The 20,896-nt window shown below is 42.8% G+C and overlaps 1 long non-coding RNA gene across 1 annotated transcript; it reads left to right on the top strand.

The window, feature by feature from the left end:
• The first annotated feature begins 5,041 nt into the window (after positions 1-5,041).
• Positions 5,042-11,995, top strand: LOC308305701. The gene is made up of 3 exons (XR_013963131.1): positions 5,042-5,280; positions 5,694-5,761; positions 11,827-11,995. It is a non-coding gene; the product is annotated as an uncharacterized lncRNA (long non-coding RNA).
• Positions 11,996-20,896: the final 8,901 nt, after the last annotated feature.

Genomic DNA, 20,896 nt, shown 5'->3' on the forward strand with positions numbered 1-20,896 from the left:
TCTGGCAGTCAGAGGAAAGTTCTGATACCCTGGTGTAGTCTGGCAGTCAGAGGAAAGTTCTGATACCCTGGTGTAGTCTGGCAGTCAGAGGAAAGGTTCTGATACCCTGGTGTAGTCTGGCAGTCAGAGGAAAGTTCTGATACCCGGGTGTAGTCTGGCAGTCAGAGGAAAAGTTCTGATACCCTGGTGTAGTCTGGCAGTCAGAGGTTCTGATACCCTGGTATAGTCTGGCAGTCAGAGGAAAGTTCTGATACCCTGGTGTAGTCTGGCAGTCAGAGGAAAGGTTCTGATACCCTGGTGTAGTCTGGCAGTCAGAGGTTCTGATACACTGGTGTAGTCTGGCAGTCAGAGGAAGGTTCTGATACCCTGGTGTAGTCTGGCAGTCAGAGGAAGGTTCTGATACCCTGGTGTAGTCTGGCAGTCAGAGGAAAGTTCTGATAGGGAGAGGCTTGGAGCAGACGTAGTATTAATATTATTATTATTACTAGAAGCTGGGCCGCCCTTCGGGCGGCCCAGCGTCTAGTCGGCGACCTGGCCAACTCGGAACAATGTAAATAGGGAATGAATGCCCCGCCCTTTAATGCAAACCCCATTATACCTGTTTTCATAGGACCCGTTTTGACCATCTGTCTGCCTGTGTCCATTTATGCCCATATATGGAGATATCTGTATCTGTCTGTCTGTCTGTCGGCGTCCATTTTATGTCCATATATGGAGATCACTGCAGTTATAGTTCTGGGTCCATTTTATGCCCATATGTGTCCGAGGCTGGTGGAAACGGCCAAATGTCGGCAATTTTACAAGTCAGAAAATGCGAAAATAAGATTGATTTAAAATTTTCTTTGTTTTTCGTTTTTGTATTTAATTAACAGTTTGAATATAGAAGAGGGTTTTCGTTCCATAAGATATCTTTGTTAAGGTCGGTATATGGCAAGATTAGTGTAGCAAAGTTGCCTTCTTTGGCAGAGTTTTACTGCTGTTTTAGGAGAGGAGAAATGGAGCTCTTTAGATTTGCATAGCGATTTCACGGGAGCACGATTGGTTTAAGGAATGCATTGTCTCGTATTTCAGCACGCCCATACAGCGTGCTATCTGCTTGTAAACAGTCTACACAGTAACTAACTTCATCTCGCTAATGTTAACGGTTTGCTGAAGACAGTATTCTGGAAGGATGTATTTTTTTATGTATACATCGTGATCTCAGTCGCTCTCGGACACACAAAGAAAACGTGGAAAATCGAAGCAGCATGTTGAAAACGCTATGTCATCATGAGTCCTTGTGCTGGCATTACAGGCGACACGCTCACTCGTCTGTAGTGAAAATAAAAGATACAGTTTCGCTACTCACCAAAACAAAGACGGATTCGGGGAGTTGAAAGCCTACTTTACTTAGTGGGAACACTCAGAGTTCCCAACATCACGTCTAAAATACACTTTTTTATCCAGATAACATAATATTTCACCGGAAGGCAAAATGTGGTCAATGGACATTTCTATTGACAAGATCTGTAGAGGGCGGTGTGGAGTAACTAAAACCTCTGGTGAAAAAGTTTATTCTCTGGTAAAAAAGTGTATTAAAGTGTATTTTAGACGTGAGGTGGGGGTTTCTGAGTGTTCCCACTAAGTAAAGTAGGCTTCAATCACCCTTAAACCGTCTTTGTTTTGTTGAGTAACGAACCGTATTTTATGTTTATTACATGCAGACGAGAGGGTGCGCAGGTAGCGCAGTCGTTCCTGCCTCGTAAGGGCTCATTGGTAACATAGCGTCAAGGCTCATTCTAACGCTCTCCTCCTCCTCACTGCATGAGCACACACCGCTTGAATCGGTCGATGTTTCGGTCCTAAAGTTATTAATTGTTTCACTTGCTTTAAGCATTAAATAAATAACCTGCTGAGAGACTCTGAACTCACTTACTCAGCGTTTACAAATCATTCGTTCAAAAGTGAGTAGGCTTCTGAATAACGCAGTAGTCTACAACCAAAAGAAGAAGAAAAAAACTAAAAGAAAAAGCTGCCTTCTCTGTCCTGCGGGGGAAAACACAGATCTACAAGCCCACAACATGTTGCATTTCGATCGGTTGTAAACTTGGAGATCTGCTATTTACGGTGCAGCACACTGGTGCGTGGACAATGACGCTCACAAGCGCGACCACCGACGACTGTAAACAAATCAACGTGATGGATATAATTCCAGTGGAGAAACGCAAAGTTTGGATTTATATTAAAAATGCACCAATGGATTGGATATACACAACACTTTTCCCTGTACCTTCAGAAGTTCAGAACGTGCCAAACTAAAAGGTAATACATCGTGCCCGCAAAACTGGGACTACACATTTAGAGCACTGGTTCTCTAAGTGCTTGAGGGAGTTTTAGGGGGTCGCCAGCTAAATGATAGGAACCAAAAAATTGACCCTTATCTATGGGTATGGGTACACAATGGAATGGGTCCATTTGGTTCCGTATACACTGCAGATTCTGATGCATGACAAACTGGGGGTCCTTGAAATGTAAATGGTTGAGAATCAATGACAGAGCATTGGACATTAAAATGGGGGTCCCTGGCGTATCTTTTCAAGTGGGGGTCCACGGGCTAATGTGTCCATTTGGGGGTCCTTGACATTAAGATTACAAGTAGACCAACACATGATGTGTGCCATCTAAATGATAGGAACCAAATAGACCCTTATGGGTAGGTGCATGTGTTATAGCAGCTTTGCAAAGTACAAGTACAAGATCTGCTAAGTGGGTAATGTATATGTTTTGCAATAATAATCTAAATCTAGTCTACTAAATAACTAGTAGTTTTAAATAATTGTAGTGGAATAAAAGTACAACATTTGAAGTTGACAGCTATAAAACTGTGGGTGTGGTTTGACTTGGGGGGAGTGATTTAGGGGTGTAGACAAGTACCTATTGTCCCTCCCATTGTTACACCCACTTTTGGCTACCTAGAGGTGCCAAATGTACTGTACCTTGCATTCAAATGGCTTTTTAAGCACTTTGGGGTTTATGGTGCAACAAGTTTAAAATGTCCATAACTTCGTCAAATATGCTCCAATTTCAACAAATGATACATCATATTAAAGCTTAGATTCTGTACTTGGATAATATGTACAAAAAAGAAAAATGACCAATGCAGACATAAGGAACAAAGTACCAGACCTAGTCACATATATGGAGATATCTGTCTATCTGCGTCCATTTTATGCCCATATATGGAGATCTCTGTATCTGTCTGTCTGTGTCCCTTTTATGCCCGTATATGGAGATCTTTGTGATTCTGCGTCCATTGTATGCCCATATATGCCATATATGGAGATATCTGTTTATCTGTGTCCTGCGTATATGGAGATCTTTGTGATTCTGCGTCCATTGTATGCCCATATATGCCATATATGGAGATATCTGTTTATCTGCGTCCATCCTTCGGGCGGCCCAGCGTCTAGTCGGCGACCTGGCCAACTCGGAACAATGTAAATAGGGAATGAATGCCCCGCCCTTTAATGCAAACCCCATTATACCTGTTTTCATAGGACCCGTTTTGACCATCTGTCTGCCTGTGTCCATTTATGCCCATATATGGAGATATCTGTATCTGTCTGTCTGTCTGTCTGTCCAGACATGCACAGAGATTTTTTGTTGACTCATGTGGCGTACGTGATGTCAGAGCCTTTTATGATGTCACAAAATGAGTCAGCGCTTGCGCCGATGCCGATTTTCTCCGGAACAGCCTGATGTCAACAATCAACCCCGCATAAGGAGATTCCGAACGTTTCGCGCCGGTTCGGAAAAACCGCGCGTCGGGTCGGGTCGAGACCCGGCACTGCACTCCGTGCCGCGGCGGGGAACGCGCGTGCCGAATCTGAAGCCGGTGGGACGAACGGTTCTCGAGATACGCGGATTACAGACACACAGACAGACACGCAGAGACTTCTCGCATTTATTGCGACCGTAAGGTCGCAGTTTAGTTGCGACCGTCAGGGAGCAGTTTACTATGAAAACCTCCACCGGCCGTCCGTCGGTCACACGTCACACGTCACACCTTTGCCCTGCTCATATCTCCGCAGTATGACATCACACCACATGTGTACAACAGTAAGACTCCCTAATCGGGAGATAAGCGACCGTTGGTCGCTTATCTCCACAAATAGGCCAAAAGTTTGTTTTACCAATTATTACACTCTATGTGAACATTTACATCAACAAATCCCAAGTACTATGCAGAACGACCCATTTCAAGTTTTTAATGTACAACAATATTTAGAAAATAGGTCTACAAGCTGACAGTCCTCGTCCCTTATATTCCCATAGGTTATATGGAGATCTCAGTGTTTGTCAGTCCTTGTTCATTTATGCCCATATATGGACATCTCTATATCTACTGTAACAGTCCTTGTCCCTTTATGCCCATATATGGAGATCTCTTAACTGTAAGTCCTTGTCCCTTTTATGCCCATATATGGATATTCCTGATGTCATCAGTATATGAACATATATGGGCTTTCTGATATGCCCATATATGGAGATCTCTTAACTGTAAGCCCTTGTCCCTTTTATGCCCATATATGGATATCCCTGATGTCATCCGTATATGCCCATATATGGGCTTTCTAATATGCCCATATATGGAGATCTCTGTATCTCCATATATGGGTATAAAAGGATACTTCAGGTCTGACATCAGGTTTGTTTATATTGGGTTGCTAGGTTTGACATCACAAACTCCATGGGCCATCTGACCTAGAAATCTATATTTGGGCATAGATGACTCATCGTGACCTCATCATGATTTCAATCGCTATAAAAGGACTCTCAGTGACATACACTCTCCACAGATAAAGCAGTCAACCAGCCTACCAGTCAACCCATTCTTTGATTACTTTGTACAACTAGATTAACTTTTCAATGGCATCCCCACTGGAATTGACCGAAATGTACGACAGACAATGCCGGTCTTATACCAGGAAAGAAGCATTTCTTCGACTCAGACCTTATCGCCAGGGTTGGCTTATAGCAGCTGTCGGTAGATAATGCCGGTCTTATATAAGGGTCATTTGTGTACGGTGTGATTTGCCATGGTTACTCATTGAAGTTGAATCTCCATATATGGAGATAACCTACGCATCACACTAAGTCTGACCTCACCAGCCCATATTTGGGCATGAGCAACTTATGTCTCCATATATGGAGATATGATGACATCACACAGTCCTCAGCCGATGATGTGGCGTGATGTCATACAATACACAAACGAGCCCAGATATGAGCAGGGCAAAGGTGTGACGTGTGACCGACCGACCGAGACCGACCGACCGACCGACCGACCGACCGACCGACCGACGGACGGCTGGTGGAGGTTTTGATACCAGGGAAGAGAGCATTGCCTGGAATGTTGAATCTCCATATATGGAGATAACCTACGCATCACACAAAGTCTGACCTCACCAGCCCATACTTGGGCATGGACGACTTATATCTCCATATACGGAGATGGCCATATATGGAGATACGATGACATCACAGAGTCCACAGCTGATGATGTGGCGTGATGTCGTACAATAAACAAACAAGCCCTATATACTGATGCGATACGATGACATCACAGAGTCCACAGCTGATGATGTGGCGTGATGTCATACAATAAACAAACAAGCCCTATATACTGATGCGGAGATATGAGCAGGGCAAAGGTGTGACGTGTGACGTGTGACCGACCGACCGACCGACCGACCGACCGACCGACGGACGGCCGGTGGAGGTTTTCATAGTAAACTGCTCCCTGACGGTCGCAACAACCAGTAAGACTCCCTAATCGGGAGATAAGCGACCGTTGGTCGCTTATCTCCATAAATATCACAACCTCCACCTCTCACGTCATACGGGTAGCCATAGTTACACCTGGAATGTTGAATCTCCATATATGGAGATAACCTACGGATCACACAAAGTCTGACCTCACCAGCCCATACTTGGGCATGGACGACTTATATCTCCATATACGGAGATGGCCATATATGGAGATACGATGACATCACAGAGTCCACAGCTGATGATGTGGCGTGATGTCATACAATACACAAACAAGCCCTATATAAAGGGGCAATTCTCACCAGGGAAGAGAGCATTGCCTGGAATGTTGAATCTCCATATATGGAGATAACCTACGCATCACACAAAGTCTGACCTCACCAGCCCATACTTGGGCATGGACGACTTATATCTCCATATACGGAGATGGCCATATATGGAGATACGATGACATCACAGAGTCCACAGCTGATGATCTGGCGTGATGTCATACAATAAACAAACAAGCCCTATATACTGATGCGATACGATGACATCACAGAGTCCACAGTTGATGATGTGGCGTGATGTCATACAATAAACAAACAAGCCCTATATACTGATGCGGAGATATGAGCAGGGCAAAGGTGTGACGTGTGACGTGTGACCGACCGACCGACCGACCGACGGACGGACGGACGGCCGGTGGAGGTTTTCATAGTAAACTGCTCCCTGACGGTCGCAATAATTCCAGGCCTCTCTACCTTGGGCCCTAGCGACCGTTGGTCGCTTATCTCCACAAATAGGCCAAAAGTTTGTTTTACCAATTATTACACTCTATGTGAACATTTACATCAACAAATCCCAAGTACTATGCAGAACGACCCATTTCAAGTTTTTAATGTACAACAATATTTAGAAAATAGGTCTACAAGCTCACAATGCTACGCATTGTCCTCGTCCCTTATATTCCCATAGGTTATATGGAGATCTCAGTGTTTGTCAGTCCTTGTTCATGTATGCCCATATATGGACATCTCTATATCTACTGTAACAGTCCTTGTCCCTTTATGCCCATATATGGAGATCTCTTAACTGTAAGTCCTTGTCCCTTTTATGCCCATATATGGATATTCCTGATGTCATCAGTATATGAACATATATGGGCTTTCTGATATGCCCATATATGGAGATCTCTTAACTGTAAGCCCTTGTCCCTTTTATGCCCATATATGGATATCCCTGATGTCATCCGTATATGCCCATATATGGGCTTTCTAATATGCCCATATATGGAGATCTCTGTATCTCCATATATGGGTATAAAAGGATACTTCAGGTCTGACATCAGGTTTGTTTATATTGGGTTGCTAGGTTTGACATCACAAACTCCATGGGCCATCTGACCTAGAAATCTATATTTGGGCATAGATGACTCATCGTGACCTCATCATGATTTCAATCGCTATAAAAGGACTCTCAGTGACATACACTCTCCACAGATAAAGCAGATAACCTACGCATCACACAAAGTCTGCTCTTCCCTGGTGAGAATTGCCCCTTTATATAGGGCTTGTTTGTGTATTGTATGACATCACGCCACATCATCAGCTGTGGACTCTGTGATGTCAGAGTGATGTCAGACTGATGCGTCACACGTCGACCGCACGTGTGACGTGCGGTCGACCGCACGTGTGACCGACGGACGGCCGGTGGAGGTTTTCATTGCGACCGTCAGGGAGCAGTTTACTACCAGTAAGACTCCCTAATCGGGAGATAAGCGACCGTTGGTCGCTTATCTCCACAAATAGGCCAAAAGTTTGTTTTACCAATTATTACACTCTATGTGAACATTTACATCAACAAATCCCAAGTACTATGCAGAACGACCCATTTCAAGTTTTTAATGTACAACAATATTTAGAAAATAGGTCTACAAGCTGACAGTCCTCGTCCCTTATATTCCCATAGGTTATATGGAGATCTCAGTGTTTGTCAGTCCTTGTTCATTTATGCCCATATATGGACATCTCTATATCTACTGTAACAGTCCTTGTCCCTTTATGCCCATATATGGAGATCTCTTAACTGTAAGTCCTTGTCCCTTTTATGCCCATATATGGATATTCCTGATGTCATCAGTATATGAACATATATGGGCTTTCTGATATGCCCATATATGGAGATCTCTTAACTGTAAGCCCTTGTCCCTTTTATGCCCATATATGGATATCCCTGATGTCATCCGTATATGCCCATATATGGGCTTTCTAATATGCCCATATATGGAGATCTCTGTATCTCCATATATGGGTATAAAAGGATACTTCAGGTCTGACATCAGGTTTGTTTATATTGGGTTGCTAGGTTTGACATCACAAACTCTATGGGCCATCTGACCTAGAAATCTATATTTGGGCATAGATGACTCATCGTGACCTCATCACACGTCGACCGCACGTGTGACGTGCGGTCGACCGCACGTGTGACCGACGGACGGCCGGTGGAGGTTTTCATACTAAACTGCGACCTTGCGGTCGCAACCAGTAAGACTCCCTAATCGGGAGATAAGCGACCGTTGGTCGCTTATCTCCACAAACAATATGTCAAAATCGTCTAGGAAGGATGGTGTGAGTCATGCTGGCAGTATGACATCACACCGTACACAAATGACCCTTATATAAGACCGGCATTATCTACCGACAGATTAGTAACAAGATGTCAAAATCGTTGAAGGTTGAATCTCCAGATATGGAGATAACCAACACATCCCTCCATATATGGAGATAACCGACGAATCTCACTAAGTCTGACCTCACAAGTCCCATATTTGGACACGAACAACATATAACTCCATATATAGAGACATATATGATACTACTCATTGCGACTTTTATGCCCAATTGCCCATATATGGAGATATCATCAGCCATGCCCTTTTATGCCCATATATGGAGATATCATCTGTCTGTCACTTCTATGTCCAAATATGGAGTTCTGTGTCAGCCATTCCCACATATTTCAAATTAGTGACATACTACAAGGGGACAAATACTCATATTTGTTGATTATTTTGGTTTCTATGGTTACCAGATAAAGATATTTCACTTTGCACAATTTGTTGATTTTTAGTTGCTATGGTTACTTGATAAAGGCCTTTCACTCGTTTGTTGATATTTTGCCACACATGATCTCCAAATTTGGGCATGGTGCACAGTCACAGTGACATCATAGCTAGTGACATCACCAGCAGCAAAGCTAGAGTGTGATTGCGGAGATATGAGCAGGGCAAAGGTGTGACGTGTGACGTGTGACCGACGGACGGCCGGTGGAGGTTTTCATAGTAAACTGCTCCCTGACGGTCGCAATGAAAACCTCCACCGGCCGTCCGTCCGTCCGTCGGTCGGTCGGTCGGTCGGTCACACGTCACACGTCACACCTTTGCCCTGCTCATATCTCCGCAATCACACTGCTAGCTTCGCTGCTGGTGATGTCACTAGCTATGATGTCACTGTGACTGTGCACCATGCCCAAATTTGGAGATCATGTGTGGCAAAATATCAACAAACGAGTGAAAGGCCTTTATCAAGTAACCATAGCAACTAAAAATCAACAAATTGTGCAAAGTGAAATATCTTTATCTGGTAACCATAGAAACCAAAATAATCAACAAATTTGAGTATTTGTCCCCTTGTAGTATGTCACTAATTTGAAATATGTGGGAATGGCTGACACAGAACTCCATATTTGGACATAGAAGTGACAGACAGATGATATCTCCATATATGGGCATAAAAGGGCATGGCTGATGATATCCATATATGGGCAATTGGGCATAAAAGTCGCAATCAGTAGTATCATATATGACTCTATATATGGAGTTATATGTTGTTCGTGTCCAAATATGGGGCTTGTGAGGTCAGACTTAGTGAGATTCGTCGGTTATCTCCATATATGGAGGGATGTGTTGGTTATCTCCATATCTGGAGATTCAACCTTCAACGATTTTGACATCTTGTTACTAATCTGTCGGTAGATAATGCCGGTCTTATATAAGGGTCATTTGTGTACGGTGTGATGTCATACTGCCAGCATGACTCACACCATCCTTCCTAGACGATTTTGACATATTGTTTGTGGAGATAAGCGACCAACGGTCGCTTATCTCCCGATTAGGGAGTCTTACTGGTAGTAAACTGCTCCCTGACGGTCGCAACAAACCAGTGTGTACGTTGCTGTGGCAACAGTCTGTTGTTGCTGGTCTGTTAGTGTACGTTAGCAACCACCTTAGCAACCATGGTTTTACCCTAGCAACCAACTGTTTACCCTAGCAACCAACTGTTTACCATAGCAACCATGGTTTTTACCCTAGCAACCAACTGTTTACCATAGCAACCAGATACGCAGAGCAGGGATCTCCATATATGGGCATAAACAGGTGACATCACACTGATGTCAGATACTCAGAGCAGGGATTTCTCCATAATATATGGGCATAAAAGGGATTCTGTTAGGGATCTCCATATATGGGCATAAAAGGGATTCTGTTAGGGATCTCCATATATGGGCATACAAGGGATTCTGTTAGGGATCTCCATATATGGGCATAAAAGGGATTCTGTTAGGGATCTCCATATATGGGCATAAAAGGGATTCTGTTAGGGATCTCCATATATGGGCATAAAAGGGATTCTGTTAGGGATCTCCATATATGGGCATAAAAGGGATTCTGTTAGGGATCTCCATATATGGGCATAAAAGGGATTCTGTTAGCTGTTAGTGATCTCCATATATGAGCATAAAAGGGATGCTGTTAGGGAGCTCCATATATGGGCATAAAAGGGATTCTGTTAGGGATCTCCATATATGGGCATGAAAGGGATTCTGTTAGGGATCTCCATATATGGGCATAAAAGGGATTGTATCCCAGATGATGCCCTGTTAGGAGATCCACACTAACATAATCCATATATGGTCCTACCGACAGCTGCTATAAGTCAACCCTGGCGATAAGGTCTGAGTCGAAGAAATGCTTCTTTCCTGGCAAGAATTGCCCCTTTATACTGTAGGGCTCGTTTGTGTATTGTATGACATCACGCCACATCATCGGCTGAGGACTGTGTGATTGATAAGATAATTGATTAAAATGTTCCTGTTATTATGATTAACACGGTATAGATATCATTTTCAGTGTTAAATGTCAATGTCATGATGTTTTGAACAACTAACTAACGCCTGCAGGAGAATGACGCTGAGAGATGCCAATCAGGTCACAATGCCCAGGATACAGGATAACAAAATGATATTACCAAGCCATGATATCTGGCCTTGCTACTGGGGCAGACAACACGAAAACATCTGATGCCCACTGTTATGCTTAATTGTCTAATCAGAATGTGACTAATGTATTCTGTAACTCCATATATCTGTGAATCATTATGTTTTGTACTCAGAGAGAAGCTATGGGTGAAAATGCTCTACTGTACTTGCTACAATTTGAACTCTGAACTCTACTTTCAATACAACTTATCAAAAAACGGACTTGTACACTGTGTGGGCTCCTTTTATTGTGTGAGACTCTAACTGTGGTTTTTACTCTGTGGGTGGAAACGTCTTCTGGAAAAGGAATTACAAATATGGGAATTAAACCAAAATCCCATCAGTGATGTCATCATATCTCCATATATGGAGACATAAGTTGCTCATGCCCAAATATGGGCTGGTGAGGTCAGACTTAGTGTGATGCGTAGGTTATCTCCATATATGGAGATTCAACTTCAATGACTAACCATGGCAAACTGTCAACTGCCCGTATGTCTTGATAATTGGTAAAACAAACTTTTGGCCTATTTGTGGAGATAAGCGACCAACGGTCGCTTATCTCCCGATTAGGGAGTCTTACTGGTAGCTAGTGACATCACCAGCAGCGAAGCTAGCAGTGTGATGTCATACTGATGCGGAGATATGAGCAGGGCAAAGGTGTGACGTGTGACCGACCGACCGACCGACCGACCGACGGACGGACGGCCGGTGGAGGTTTTGATACTAAACTGCGACCTGACGGTCGCAATAAGCGACCGTTGGTCGCTTATCTCCACAAATATCACAACCTCCACCTCTCACGTCATACGGGTAGCCATAGTTACACCTGGAATGTTGAATCTCCATATATGGAGATAACCTACGCATCACACAAAGTCTGACCTCACCAGCCCATACTTGGGCATGGACGACTTATATCTCCATATACGGAGATGGCCATATATGGAGATACGATGACATCACAGAGTCCACAGCTGATGATGTGGCGTGATGTCATACAATACACAAACAAGCCCTATATAAAGGGGCAATTCTCACCAGGGAAGAGAGCATTGCCTGGAATGTTGAATCTCCATATATTGAGATAACCTACGCATCACACAAAGTCTGACCTCACCAGCCCATACTTGGGCATGGACGACTTATATCTCCATATACGGAGATGGCCATATATGGAGATACGATGACATCACAGGGTCCACAGCTGATGATGTGGCGTGATGTCATACAATAAACAAACAAGCCCTATATACTGATGCGATACGATGACATCACAGAGTCCACAGCTGATGATGTGGCGTGATGTCATACAATAAACAAACAAGCCCTATATACTGATGCGGAGATATGAGCAGGGCAAAGGTGTGACGTGTGACGTGTGACCGACCGACGGACGGCCGGTGGAGGTTTTCATAGTAAACTGCTCCCTGACGGTCGCAATAACACTTCTAGAATACACCTCTAGAATGGATTGCTATGACATTTGTTCAACAAGGTGATCAGCAATCTCTCAACACGTCGCTCTGCGACACTTTGAGAGCTTGTAGAGCTTGTAGATCTGCTATTTTCACATTCTAGCACATGTTAGAAAATGTCTCCCCCTGCCCCTAAAAAATCCTCTGCACTGCCCTGGCAAGAGCAGGGCAGACGCAGTTTGCTAACGAGGCGAGGCTGTAGTTGATCGATCGCTTGTTGGCTGTAGTTGATGCTTGTTTTGGTGGAGCGTGGGCCAGGGACCCCCACGCCCACCTGGTTCCCTAAGTGTTGGCTGGAGACCAGGGGACCCCCTTTGTGAGACCCCATCGACAGGGACCACTTGTCCCTGCAACTGGATCATGTGAACTTTATGTAACAAATGATCGGCTTATTGATTGATTTTACAATGTTATGTAACTCCGCACTGCTCTGGGAGGTCGGCGAAGCGTTGGACCCGCGGACCCCTTATTGGTTCCGTTAGAAAGGCGACCAGGGACCCCCACCTTTGCAAAGGCGATCATGGCTTGTTTGTGGACTAAAGTTTGTGGACTAAATACCATTACAAAACTAATATTATAGCCTGGATATATGGATTATAACCCAGGGTGTGGATTCAAATCAACCATCATCATTATCAGGTACGTTTTAGAAGCATTTATATGGCGAATTGGCGATAATTGTGTGTTTTGTGTCTTGAGAGAGAGAGAGAGAGAGAGAGAGAGGCAGATCTCACTGATAGCACTGTTTTTTTATGGGACTGAACACCATCAGGGGGTCCAACAGGGACCACTGAAACAGAGATATAGTGGTCCTGGAGGGAAGCACACACACACACACACACACACACACACACACACACACACACACACACACACACACACACACACACACACACACACACACAGCTGTTCTCACACTTTTTTTTCTTCTCTTTTTTTTCCGGCAGCCAGCCTTTTGAGCTCAAATGCGTCTTTTGCCAGTTCACTGTGGGTTATGGGGAGATTTATACATTTGTATTGCAATTTATACATTATTACAGTATTTTTTTCAAACACACTTACTTTGATGTGTGATATTTTAGGTTCCCTTTAAGATAAAAGGCTCATATTTTGTCACGGGCTGTGGAAGAATGTAATTAAACATTACATTATATAAAAGCAAATTCTCGGGACTATCGGGCCTGGCGGGGAACGACATTGGGATCTTCTCGGGACTATCGGGGGAGGCGGGGAATGAGTTAAGAGTCCTTAACCTAAATTGGTGCTTCCTTTGCCAAACAGGAAGTGCCCTTCGCCAAACAGGAAGTGCCTCTATATGACAGGAAGTGACCCTATATCTTGTGAACCGTTTGTCTTACAGACTTGTGGGCGGCTTTAAATGACTTGATTAAGAGTCCTTAACCTTAATTGGGGCCTATTTCGCCAAACAGGAAGTGCCCCTCGCCAAACAGGAAGTGACCCTATATCTCATGAACCGTTTGTCATACACACGTGGGTGGCGTCATATGGCTTGATTAAGAGTCCTTAACCTTAATTGGTGCTTTCTTCGCCAAACAGGAAGTGCCCTTTGCCAAACAGGAAGTACCTCTATATCTCATGAACCGTTTGTCATACAGTCGATAATGTTAAAGCTAATGCAAAGAATGCTAATGTTAAAAAATCTAAAGCTAATCTACCGCTAATGCTAACACTAAAGAAAATCTAACGCTAATGCTAACACCAACCGTTACAGAAGGTTGCACACACTTAGCGAGCTGCAGGCACACTTAACATTTCTTAGAAATTTTCTTTTCTAGTACATTATCTGCATTTCAAAAGCCAAATATAGACAATCCACACAAAATGATTAGAACAATGACTGCCACAATAGCCTATAGCCAAAATTCATCTTCATCATTTGGAAAATCAACAAAAAAGTATCAAAATCATCCCAATTTAAGTTGGTATATGGCCATTTCCGGTTTAAAACAGCCATTTTGAATTTAGAAGATGTCAGAAATGGATTCAGCATCCTCAATAACCCCCAAAAACACTCCAATATTGTTCAAATCAGCCAATCAGTTTTTGATATATTATTCATTATTATAGGTTTATGCTAATTAAAGCTAATTATGTGAATTATGAAAATTGCTCAACATATGCAAGTTAGCATCCGGCAGTTTCTACATGCTGGGGACCCATACTCAACATTTCTAACATAAAACTTTAGGGTACTCAAAATGTCCGGGTTCACAGTGGGGCTCTATGGGCTGGCTACTAGACTATTACGCCAATTCTTATGACAATTATTATTATGAGAGGGTTCAAATGGAACCAAATGGACCCTTACGGTTGATTTGGTTCCATTTGTTCACTCCCAGAGTTAGAGACCCGTAAGGGGCCATTTGGAACCCCCTCAAGGAACCAGGGTCCCTGGACCTCACCTTGAGGCCCACTGGTGTAGCAGAGTGCTTCCAGTGAGCCAAGATGCAGCACCCTGACTCTGTTTGACCAGAATGGAACTGAGCCTTCATTATTATCTTTAGCAACACCTGTGAAGAAAGTAAGGAAGAGGCCCAATCTTTTTCTATTATGGCTGCTGTCCATGGAGCCTAATGGGCAGGCGAGTGGCGTTAGTACCGCTATATTGTAAATAATCAATGTGTACTTCTTGTCCTGTGACGCACAACTGCCTCTCGATGCTGAACCCCTATCTGCTCCCGATGAGCAAGTTGATGGCATGGTTTCCTCCCCCAAGTGTGTGTGAATGGGTGAATGTAATGCACAATCTATGTAAAGCGCCTTGAATAAAGGCGCCATATACGTTTACCATAGAAAGGAAACTTACCACACAAGGCCTTGTAAATAAATTAAATACAATGTTGCTCTCTACGAACTGCGAGAGATGGCCAACCCACTTTTTCATACAAATACACCAGGACGGGTGTGAAAACCATCGGCATTAATACATTGTAGAGCACTGTGGTTAAGTCCTTACTCATGCCAAATCAAATTCCATATCTTAATAAAGTCCTTATTCTATTCTTTCATTGCAGACCAGTGTGAGGAGTCCAGCCTGAAGGTGAAGATGAGTTGGAGTCTTTCTGTTAAACAGGAACCTGAAAACCACCTGGACATCAGTATGTTTTATGTTATCTCTTCTCTTCTCTTCTCTTCTCTTCTCTTCTCTTCTCTTCTCTTCTCTTCTCTTCTCTTCTCTTCTCTCGCTGTTTCTCTCTTATAGAGAATGTTTGGAGGAAATGGCTTGTTTTAATGAATGAGAATAGACTCATGATTTGGAACTACCAAAGCTATAAAACAGAGGAAACACTGCATACAACAACATAAAGTACAGACCTTTAATGTTTTTTCTCTCATTTTATCTTGTTATTTTTTCCTAGACTTTGTTTCCCTCCCTGTGTGTAAAGAGGAGCTTTTCCCTGAACATCAGGAGAGGAGTCCCAGTCTGGAGGAACCACAACCTCCACAGATTAAAGAGGAACAGGAGGAGCTTCTACAAGAGGAGGCTGATGGATCAACGTTGACATTACTAGCAGTGAAAAGTGAAGGTGATGATGAAAACAGAGAGACAGAGGCTGTAGCCAGCACCTCAACTGAACACATGGCTGATGTAGAGGATTGTGGAACATCACAACCAACTAGTGGTGACCAGCTTCTCTCTCCACACTGTTCTCAATCTGACGTCACTGAAGCCCGTGGGGAGACCAAAGAAGGTCAGTCAGTTGTAAACACATTGGATTCACGCAAGACACAAACTGTGGAAGAACAAACATTGTCTATAAGCCACAAGCCGTCCCAGGACCTGCAGTCGTCCAAACAAACTCACTCCACGCAGAGCCAGGCAGGGAAGAAAGGTTTTAGTTGTTCAGATTGTGGCAAAATGTTTAAGCACGAGGTACATCTGAAGAGGCACACAGTTGTTCATACAGGGGAAAAACACTTTTCTTGTACAGTTTGTGGTAAAGGCTGTATTCGAAGTGACAATTTAAAATCACACATGAGGATGCATACAGGGGAAAAGCCCTTTATTTGTACAGTGTGTGGTAAAGGCTGTGGTCAAAGTGCTCATTTAAAAGAACACATGAGGACGCATACAGGGGAAAAACCCTTTATTTGTACAGTTTGTGGTAAAGGCTATGGTCAAAGTGCTCATTTAAAATCACACATGAGGATGCATACAGGGAAAAAACCCTTTATTTGTACAGTTTGTGGTAAAGGCTGCGGTCGAAGTGGTGAGTTAAAAGTACATATGAGGACTCATACAGGGGAAAAACCATTTACTTGTACAGTTTGTGGTAAAGGCTTTGGCAATAGTGGTGATTTAAAAACACACATGAGGACTCATACAGGGGAAAAACCATTTACTTGTACAGTTTGTGGTAAAGGCTGTAGTCGAGGTGGCGATTTAAAAAAACACATGACTCATACAGGGGAAAAACCCTTTATTTGTACAGTTTGTGGTAAAGGCTGTAGTCAAAGTGACGAGGTAAAAACACACATGAGGACTCATACAGGGGAAAAACCCTTTACTTGTACAGTTTGTGGTAAAGGCTTTGGCCAAAGTGGTAATCTTAAAAAACATATGAGAACTCACACAGGGGAAACTCCTTTACTTGTATAGCTTGTGGTAAAGGCTGTCACCCAAATGTGAGCTCTAAACGTGCATATGTGGTAGTGTCCGACGATAGACTTATTTTGAACCGATACGATACGATACAAGAGAGGGGGCCCCATCACCGATACCGATACGATACCGATATAAAATATTTTTGAAAAAAATGAAAGTTTTTGAAAAAATAGAAGTTTTGAAGAAAAAAAAAATAAAAAAATAAATAAAAAAACTTTTTTTGAAAAAAGAAAAATGGCTGCCAACTCGGGAAACTTGGGCGGGGGCAGCAAATGAGTTATTATTATTATTATATTTTTACACACAATCCAGGAGCATTGACAGGCATGACATTGACAGGCCTGACAAGGCTCGGCTGACACAAAACACACTACGTTGTCAATTCACCATACAGTAAAGGAGGAGCGGAGCACACTTTTTATGATCTATATACCAGTTCGCTTGTTTCTCTCGCATAAATCTGGCACCACTCTTTTTTCCACTGTCCCCACAGTGTTTTGTTTTATATAGCAGTTTGCTTGTTTCTCTCCCATAAGTCTGGCAACACGCTTCCTTCCTCCTCTCTCCACACTGTCCACAGTTTGGCTAATGGCTAATGCTAGCTCCGGTAGAACTGGTCGTTTTAAACTCTATAAAGGGAATTAAAAATGCTATCCTTAGATCGCCAACAAGTGCTGTCCCTATACTCCCATGGACATTGTTTGGAATTATCTTTGTTGGACTTTGTTTGGAATTATCTTTGTTGTTCTTCAGCAACGTGAGACATGTGAGTTATCACGCACGCACACACACACAGACAGACAGCCAGCCAGACAGACAGACAGACAGACAGCCAGACAGACAGACAGACAGACAGACAGACAGACAGACAGACAGACAGACAGGCACGCAGCACACACACACACACACACACACACACACACACACACACACACACACACACACACACACACACACACACACACACACACACACACACACACACACACTCCACTGGCCTGGCCTCAGTTTGAAGGAATGGTGCCCTCTGCTGGACAAAATATTTCATTGTCACTACCATTCACCAGTCCACAGAACTCCCAAGACCGGCCAGTTTTTTATTTATTTATTTTTATATTGGCGGGAAATTTCACAGATACCGATATAAACTGATATGCCCAAATAAGGCCATATCAGGTACCGATAATCGGCGGCCGATATATCGGTCTCTCACTAATATGTGGTCTCATACAGGGGGTCTCATACCTCTGCTTTACAGTTTGTGGTAAAGGCTTTGTTTAAAAGGGCAATATAAAACACAATGTCTCATTGTCTTGTACAAGTAATAAAATAACTTCTAATTAATATTTTGAAAGAATTAAAAAGGGTTTGGCAGACAGACAAACCTTTTAGCTGCATTTTGTAGCAAACGTTTGGTCAACATTATGAGGAATCATACGGCGCTACCATGGACGACTTAACCCATTTGATGCCATTGATAAGTATGTTCTTTTTTCAGCTGACCTATTTATTCATTGTTTTATATCAAATTGTGGTCTCATGAAGCTGGCAGGAACTCAGTTTCCCATGATGCTTTAGGCGGTTGTAGGCATCCACATATTCACCTAGGGGTTAACTTCAATGGAACGGGGATTCCAAAAAATGCATGCATCTCTTTTTCTCAGCGGGCCGTAACTATGTGGCGGATGGTTGTTTTATTTTTCCCTTCTTTTCTGGGCGGAAGAAGACATGTTGTTCGATGTTACAGCAGCGTGAATTTACACAACGTGGACATGCTCGTGGCTTCCATAGGTCTTCAAAATAAGGCACAATTTCAATCAATGCTGGCAAGGTTTACGGACCTGAATTAATAAATACCTAGAATATAGAATGGGTTAATTAACTCCAGCTCTTATTGCTTTAATTAAGACGTGGAGGTGTGGCCAATGAATGCCATGTTGCTATTATGGGTGTTGTGTTCTGCACACTGCACAAAGGTGCACAGTAATCCGGCCCTGAATTAGTCATGGGTGTGTGTTGGGTGTTACTTTAATCAAACCAATCAGAGTATCGGCAGCCGTTCCCTTTAAGATCAGTGGAAGACAGTGCAATGTTCCATGTGTTAAATGGTGAGACCAAAAGAGTAAGAAACATCATATTGAAAGGAGAAATGTCCAAATGCATGCATTGCCATAATCACATAATGGTTGCAATCCCAAAGTTTGCATTGTAAGCTGTAGCCTTTGTTTGCATTTGAATACAACCACATTTGATACACATGCTGTAAGTAGGCTCTGTCCCACATGTTACTGATTCTAATCTAGAAAATCACAAACTATTAATTAGTGCTTTTACACAAACTCTTCAGCCGCACTTTGGCACTCAAATCATTGTATTTATATGGACTAACATCTCAACGGTAAACACAATTGACACAAGGAATTGAAACTCACGTCTGCCGATTGTAGGAAAATCTGAATCATACAGATTTGTTGAGAATTAAGAGAGTGGGAGCTAGGGGTGGGCGATATGGAAAAATACAATATCACAATATTTTCCCAAGCTGTATCACGATACACGATTTAATCAAGATTCACATTGGTTTTTCATGGTTATTTTTCAAGTTACTTGACAAAAACTAGACTCTCTGGGTTCCTTTTGGGAGGTCTACATTGAACTTTACAAGTATGTAATGTATTATTTCTGACTGTTATGTACATTTGTTTTATTATTTCTGATTGGTTTGCTGTACATACTGTATGTTTGGTTTCTGATTTCTGACTGTTATATGGTAATTTCCATAGTATTTTCATCCAATGTTTCAATGCATTGCATTGAGTACAAAGGACCCCAATGGAAGCAAGCCATAGTGCTTTTGTTGTGTTAAAAATCCACTTTCCACCTTGTAGTGAACTGTACTTTTCCCCCCCTTCTGTGAAATGCTAATAAAGCGTAAAAGCTTTCACTGCTACAGGTATTTTATTTGTGTTTTATTTCATAACAGAAATGTTCAATCAAATGTGTGGTTCATCTCTAACTGTGGAAGTTGTGTACTTAGGCCTACCAGTAATAACTTCTGCAAACAATACATGCCTACTCCATAATAAGTACAGTACAGTGTCATTCTCCCTTCTCTTCGTTTTAAAGCTATACTGTGTAAGTTGCTCAACAAGTGGTCAGTAGCCGTATTGCTTTTTTCGTCCGTTTTTCTCCCGGAGTCGCCGCGGACCACCGCGACCGATAACAGATCTGTAGAGAGGTAGAACGTAATTTTCTGGCCAAGATTTGGGGAGTAAGAGGTTAAGAATCCTTCATCGTAAACACTGTTGCTGAGGGAGGCTACTTCCTGAAGAGACGGCAAGCACGCTGTGATTGGCCGGTAGTGTATCGTGTGTATGATCCGTGATGTGATTGGCCAACGTATACACAACGTATACGGATGACACAGATGATGTAATTTTGCCGGGAAATCCCGCCCCTGTCACGGCTAAGTAGAAAACATATAAAGAAAAGGCTTTTGGGGCTGAAATTAACAGAGTGGGGGTTCTAAAATTTAAGGACAATTTTAAGATATGTTTTATAAAAAGTTACATAGTATAACTTTAATCAATGGTTCCTGGGATCAGTAGCCTGTGTCAGTCCAAGTCCAGTTGCAACTGAGCTGAACCCAACTCTGTTTCACTAACAAAAAGGCTTAGCGTGG

This window comes from Nannobrachium achirus (genome assembly GCF_963921795.1).
Source record: "Nannobrachium achirus genome assembly, chromosome: 20".
In the NCBI taxonomy this organism is placed as follows: domain Eukaryota; kingdom Metazoa; phylum Chordata; class Actinopteri; order Myctophiformes; family Myctophidae; genus Nannobrachium; species Nannobrachium achirus.